This window comes from Apium graveolens, chromosome 11, assembly GCF_009905375.1.
Source record: "Apium graveolens cultivar Ventura chromosome 11, ASM990537v1, whole genome shotgun sequence".
In the NCBI taxonomy this organism is placed as follows: Eukaryota; Viridiplantae; Streptophyta; class Magnoliopsida; order Apiales; family Apiaceae; genus Apium; species Apium graveolens.
This window is the reverse complement of record NC_133657.1, coordinates 80,209,845-80,216,790: the sequence shown is the minus strand read 5'-3', so window position 1 is coordinate 80,216,790 and position 6,946 is coordinate 80,209,845. Positions and strand designations below refer to the sequence as shown.

The 6,946-nt window shown below is 40.3% G+C and overlaps 1 non-coding gene across 1 annotated transcript; it reads left to right on the top strand.

The window, feature by feature from the left end:
* Window positions 1–6,521: 6,521 nt before the first annotated feature.
* LOC141698820 (small nucleolar RNA R71) lies at window positions 6,522–6,628 on the top strand. The gene has a single exon (XR_012565321.1). It is a non-coding gene; the product is annotated as a small nucleolar RNA R71 (small nucleolar RNA).
* The last annotated feature ends 318 nt before the right edge of the window (window positions 6,629–6,946 follow it).

Genomic DNA, 6,946 nt, shown 5'->3' with positions numbered 1-6,946 from the left:
TCACTTATGATTACTCGTGGCATTTCAAACCTTGTGAAAAATCTGCTTATGAAGAAAATTCAACACTACTTTTGCATCATTCATCGGTAGAGCCTTGAATTCTACCCATTTTGATATATAATCGACTGTCAGCAAGATGTACTGATTATTGCAGGACGAGACAAATGGCCCCATGAAATCGATTCTCCAAACATCAAAGACCTCAACTTCAAGCATCACATTTAACGGCATCTCATCCTTCCTTGTGAGATTCCCCATGAAAGTGTTTGTCCTAAATCCAATCATGTATGATAAGTTAGGAAGAACTTTCTTGTATTCCTATTTGATTTCATTGATATTAATAAAAGACTTGTTATGTTTTTATTATGGGCTTTATCTATTTAAAGTGTTTTAAATAAGATGTTCTATAGTTTAGAGTAAAGCTTCTAGAATTGTAATGAGATTATAATAGTGAGATCTAGAAGATGATAACTCTAGACTTAAACAGTTCCCGATCATAGGATAACTAATCGGATGTTAGTGGATCCGTAAAGATTGGTACATACTATGCTTGCTCCCTTCAGGAGGATGTCTATTTTCATAGGCATTTGTGTGGTGACACTATAGCTAGTATGTAGGTGCTTATTAGGGAATAAGTTCACTGAACATGACTCGATAAGTTGAACAACTAATGGAGATTACTCACGTGTCAATAGTGGTTCACCAAGTGATAGTTGTACAAGTGTCCTTAGACTTGAGATCGTTAAAGTTATCTTATATATAATGAACTGTGCTTTGGTTTAGTTCTTAGTCTCAAGGACATCCATTAGGTCTATTCTGGGCATAGGGATTTGTGTATAGAGATAGTTAACGTCAATAGAGGATCTACCCCTTCCAGTATAGGAAGAGAATATCCTATGTTATTCTTAGTATGCGAGTTCTGGAATCTCTGGCCAGAGTGTATGAAATTTGAAAGGAGTTTCTAATTTGCATTGATATGAACTTTGCATTATGAATAAGAAATCATATGATTAAATTTGATAGGCCTGACACGATATCCATGCCTTGTATTTAATCGGGATATTATAAGGGTAGAAGGAATTCATTGTACGGTAACTAGTCACTGACATGTTCTTGGTATTCTAAGCAGTGAATTCATATTATCCGGATAGTCACGATATGTTGAGAAGCATCACTCACGATGTAGAATAAATATAATTAATTAGTTAATTATATTTAATGAATTTTAGTATTCATATAAATAATTAATAAATGTTTATTATTATTTATTTCTACTACCGGAATAATATTGAACCTACAGGGTCACACCATAAAAGAATATTTTCTTTGATGAAATAATGAGAGAGAGAATTATTTTCTAAATAGTTTAGAAAAAGAAATAATGATTAAAATAGTTTTAATTATTATTAAAGCATTTTATAAAGATAAAATGTGGGGATTAATATATATATAAAGATATATTTTATAACCCTAGGAGAGCCCTATAAATAGAATGAGATGGATCATTCTATTTACACAATTTTGGTTTTGTGAAAACCCTAGCCTCCATCTTCTTCCTCTCTCTCTCTCTCCCAAAAACTCCATTTTTATAAAAGCTCGGTTTTATAAAAGGTTCATCGAAGAGTATCGTTCTTGGTGGATACCGGTAGAGTGCTTCACACACTGAGGAGCAACTGCTAGCACTCCATTTTTATAAAGCTTCGATTCACAAGGTATGGTTATGATTCCTCAGTTTTTCCCTTTTATACATTTTTCTATATGTGCGGTATATGGTTTTTATGGAATAAATGTTATATCACGCTTCCGCTCATCCGTAAATTTCTTCACCCCACTCTTTGGCAACGATCACACCTTAAAACGAAATGATGAGCATCCTTAAACAAAGTAGGCCAGAAAAACATGCTTGCAGAATACGAGCTGCCGTCTTCTCACCACCATAATGTCCACAATAAACTGTGGAGTGGCAGTCTCGTAATATCCCCTCCGTCTCACAGAATGGGATACATCTCCTGATGATCTGGTCAGCTCCCTGTTTGAACAAATACGGTTCATCCCACATATACCACTTCACCTCATACAGAAATTTCTTCTTTTGAGCTGTATTCATATTAGGAGGCATTATATTGCTGCCAAGATAGTTCACAATATCTGCAAACCATGGCTCTTCCTCCTGAACTGCGAACAACTGCTCATCCGGAAAAGATTTGTTGATCAATGTCTTATCATGTGAAGTAGACTCGGGATTCTCCAATCTAGAGAGATGGTGAGCTACTTGATTCTCAGTTCTTTTCGATCCTTGATCTCTGACTCAAATTCCTGTAGCAAGAGCACCCAACGAATGAGTCTAGGCTTCAAATCCTTCTTGGAAACCAAATAGTGAATGGCCGCATGATCAGTGAACACTGTCACCTTTGTCCCAAGAAAATAAGATCAAAATTTTTCGAAACCAAAGACTATAGCCAAGAGCTCCTTCTCAGTAGTGGTGTAGTTCATTTGAGCTCCATTTAAAGTCTTACTAGCATAGTAGACCACATGAAAAAGATTATTCTTGCGCTGCCGAAGAATTGCGCCCACCGCATAATCACTCGCGTCACACATCATCTCAAAAGGCTCTGTCCAATCAGGTGCTGTAATAACTGGTGCAGTTTTCAAACTCTTCTTGAGCGTCTCGAATGCCGTCAAGCATTCATCATCAAATTTGAAAGGCACATCCTTCTCAAGCAAGTTGCACAACGGCTTAGATATCTTCGAAAAGTCCTTGATGAAATACCGATAAAAACCCGCATGACCAAGAAAACTACGGATTCCTTTCACAGAAATAGGTGGTGGAAGATTTTCAATGACTCTCACCTTGGCTTTGTCCACCTCAAGACCCTTGATAGAGACCTTATGCCCAAGAATAATGCCTTCACGCACCATAAAGTGAATTTTTCCCAATTGAGCACCAAATTAGTTTCCACACACCTTTTGAGCACCGCACGAAGATTATTCAAACATTCATCATATGAATGTCCAAAGACGGAGAAGTCGTCCATGAACACCTCGACATTATTCCCAATCATATCAGAGAATATAGCCATCATACATCTCTGGAAAGTGGCAGGTGCGCCACATAAGCCAAACGAAACTCTGCGAAAAGCAAACGTGCCAAATGGACAAGTGAAGGTAGTCTTTTCTTGATCCTCTGGTGCAATACATATCTGATTATACCCCGAATAGCCATCTAGATGACAATAATACTCATGACCGGCTAACCTATCAAGCATCTGATCAATAAATGGAAGAGGGAAGTGATCCTTCCTCGTGGCCTTGTTCAACTTTCTATAATCCATGCATACCCTCCATCCTGTGACTGTTCGAGTGGGAATAAGCTCGTTCTTCTCATTTGCTACCACCGTAGTACCTCCTTTTTTAGGTACACATTGCACGGGGCTCACCCAAGAACTATCAGAAATATGATAAATGATTCCTGCATCCAGCCACTTCAGAATTTCTTTCTTCACCACTTCTTTCATGATAGGATTAAGTCTGCGCTGTTGCTCAACAGTCGGCTTACTACCCTCCTCTAGCAGAATTTTATGCATGCAGTACGAAGGGCTGATCCCTTTGATGTCTGCTATAGTCCATTCGATAGCCGATTTGAACTCTCTCAAGATCCTCAAGAGCTTGTCTTCCTCACTACCTGAAAGGTCAGATGCAATAATAACAGGTAAAGTAGATGCATCACCTAAAAAAACATACCTCAAGTGTTCAGGCAATGGTTTAAGCTCCAAGGTAGGTATTTCCTCAATAGATGGTTTTAGCTTTCCTTCAGCATTCTTAAGGTCAGATGTACCAAGAGATTCAAATGGCATGTCTAGCTTTCGCCTCCAAGGAGAAACATTTAGATATTGTAGTTGCTCATTGTCATCCTCATCATCACTGTCAAAGTCCCCCACTAAGGCTTTCTCTAATGCATCAGACATTAGCATATGATCAACAACTGAAGTAACCGCGGAATCAATCAAATCCACTTTTAAGCACTCCTCATCTTCTGTAGGGAATTTCATCATTTTGAATACATTGAATGTCACATCCTGATCCTGCACCCTCATAGTAAGTTCACCTTTCTGCACATCTATCAAGGTACGGCCTGTAGCCAAGAAAGGTCTCCCCAAGATTATGGGAATCTTCTTATCTTCCTCGAAATCCAGAATAACAAAGTTTGCAGGAAAGAAGAGCTTATCCACCTTTACTAGCACATCCTCCACTATGCCTCATGGGTATATTATAGACCGATCAGCCAATTGTAGAGACATGTAGGTGGGCTTTGGATCAGGCAAATTCAACTTTTTGAAGATAGACAACGACATCAGATTGATGCTTGCTCCCAAATCACACAGGCACTTATCAAAAGACAACTTGCCGATGGTGCAAGGAAAGGTGAAGCTACCTGGATCTTTAAACTTTGGAGGTAATTTTTGTTGCAGCACATCACTGCACTCTTCCGTTAGAGCAACGGTCTTAAGGTCATCCAGTTTCACCTTCCTTGAAAGAATACTCTTCATAAATTTCGCATAACTAGGCATTTGCTCCAGAGCCTCAGCGAAAGGTATGTTGATGTGAAGTTTTTTGAACACCTCCAGAAACTTACCAAACTGCTTATCTAGCTTTTATTGTTGCAATCTCTTAGGGAAAGGTGGTGGAGGATAGAGCTGTTTCTCCCCTGTATTACCCTCAAGAAGAGTGTGTTCAACAGTAGTCTTCCTTGGTTCCGCCGCTTTCTCCTTTTGCTTAGCTTCTTCATCACCAACTTCAGCTTCTCCGTCTTTTACTTTTTCAGCGTCAGCAACTTTTCCAGACCTCAAGGTAATAGCCTTGACTTGCCCTTTAGCTTCCTTCCTGCCTGGCACTTCAGTATCACTGGGAAGTGTCCCAAGTTGACGATTGAGCACTGCATTGGCTATTTGACCGATTTGATTTTCCAAGGTCTTGATAGAAATAGCCTGACTTTTGCACAACAGCTTGAGTTCCTCGAAATCAGCACTAGAAGGTGGAGCTGCACCTCCTTGTTGAGGATATGATTGTCGTTGAGCATAATGCTGTGGTTGCTGGAATCCAGGTGGATTAAATTGTTTACTTACGCCTTGCTGATATGGTTGCTGAATAGCATTCTGATTATTACTCCATCTAAAATTTGGATGATTTCTGTTGTTAGGATGATAAGTAGCTGGCACAGGCTGCTGCGGTCGCTGATAATTGTTCACATACTGAACAGATTCATTAACAAGAGAACACTGATCCATAGCATGAGAACCTGCACAAAGCTCACAGACCATAGCTATCTGATTGACTCCATAGGTGGCTAAAGAATCGACCTTCATAGACAGCGCTTGGAGCTGTGCCGCAATAGTTGTAGCTGCATCAACTTCCAGAATACCTGTTACCTTCCCAAGCATCATCCTTTGAGTTGGGTTTTAATAAATTTCGCATAACTAGGCATTTGCTCCAGAGCCTCAGCGAAAGGTATGTTGATATGAAGTTTCTTGAACACCTCCAGAAACTTACCAAACTGCTTATCCAGCTTTTGTTGTTGCAATCTCTTAGGGAAAGGTGGCGGAGGATAGAGCTATTTCTCCCCTATATTACCCTCAGGCAGAGTGTGTTCAACAGTAGTCTTCCTTGGTTTCGCCGCTTTCTCCTTTTGCTTAGTTTCTTCATCACCAACTTCAGCTTCTCCGTCTTTTGCTTTTTCAGCGTCAGCAACTTTTCCAGACCTCAAGGTAATAGCCTTGACTTGCTCTTTAGCTTCCTTCCTGCCTGGCACTTCAGTATCACTGGGAAGTGTCCCAGGTTGATGATTGAGCACTGCATTGGCTATTTGACCGATTTGATTTTCCAAGGTCTTGATAGAAACAACCTGACTTTTGCACAACAGCTTGAGTTCCTCGAAATTAGCACTAGAAGGTGGAGTTGCACCTCCTTGTTGAGGATATGATTGCCTTTGAGCATAATGCTGTGGTTGCTGGAATCCAGGTGGATTAAACTGTTTACTTACACCTTGCTGATATGGTTGCTGAATAACATTCTGATTATTACTCCAACTGAAATTTGGATGATTTCTGTTGTTAGGACGATAAGTAGCTGGCACAGGCTGCTGCGGTCGCTGATAATTGTTCACATACTGAACAGATTCATTAACAAGAGAACACTGATCCGTAGCATGAGAACCTGCACAAAGCTCATAGACCATAGCTATCTGATTGACTCCATAGGTGGCTAAAGAATCGACCTTCATAGACAGCGCTTGGAGCTGCGCTGCAATAGCTGTAGCTGCATCAACTTCCAGAATACCTGCTACCTTCCTAGGCATCATCCTTTGAGTTGGGTTTTGATGCTCATTTGCAGCCATAGTCTCAATAAGATTATAAGCCTCAGTATAGCTTTTGGCCCACAAGGCACCTCCAGCTGTTGCATCGAGCATGGGCCGAAATTGGGTCCCCAAACCATTATAGAAACCAATGATCACCATCCAATCAGGCATACCATGATGTGGACACTTTCTCAACATCTCCTTGTAGCGCTCCCAAGCTTCGCATATGGATTCTGTAGGCTGCTGCGCAAACTAAGTAAGAGCACTACTCATAGTCGCAGTCTTCGCCATTAGATAAAACTTCACCAGAAACTTCTGCGCAAAATCTTGCCAAGTAGTGATAGACCCAACTGGTTCAGAATGTAACCAGTCTTTAGCTTTATCCCTCAGTGAGAATGGGAAAAGCCTCAGATTGATAGCCTCATCAGTCACACCATTATATTTGAAAGTACTACAGATCTCGACAAAATTCCTGATGTCCATGTTGGGGTCTTCAGTCGCAGCACCTTCGATAGAAACGGAATTCTGCACCATCTGAATGGTGCCCGACTTGATTTCAAAGTTATTGGACTCAATAGACGGATGCATGATGCT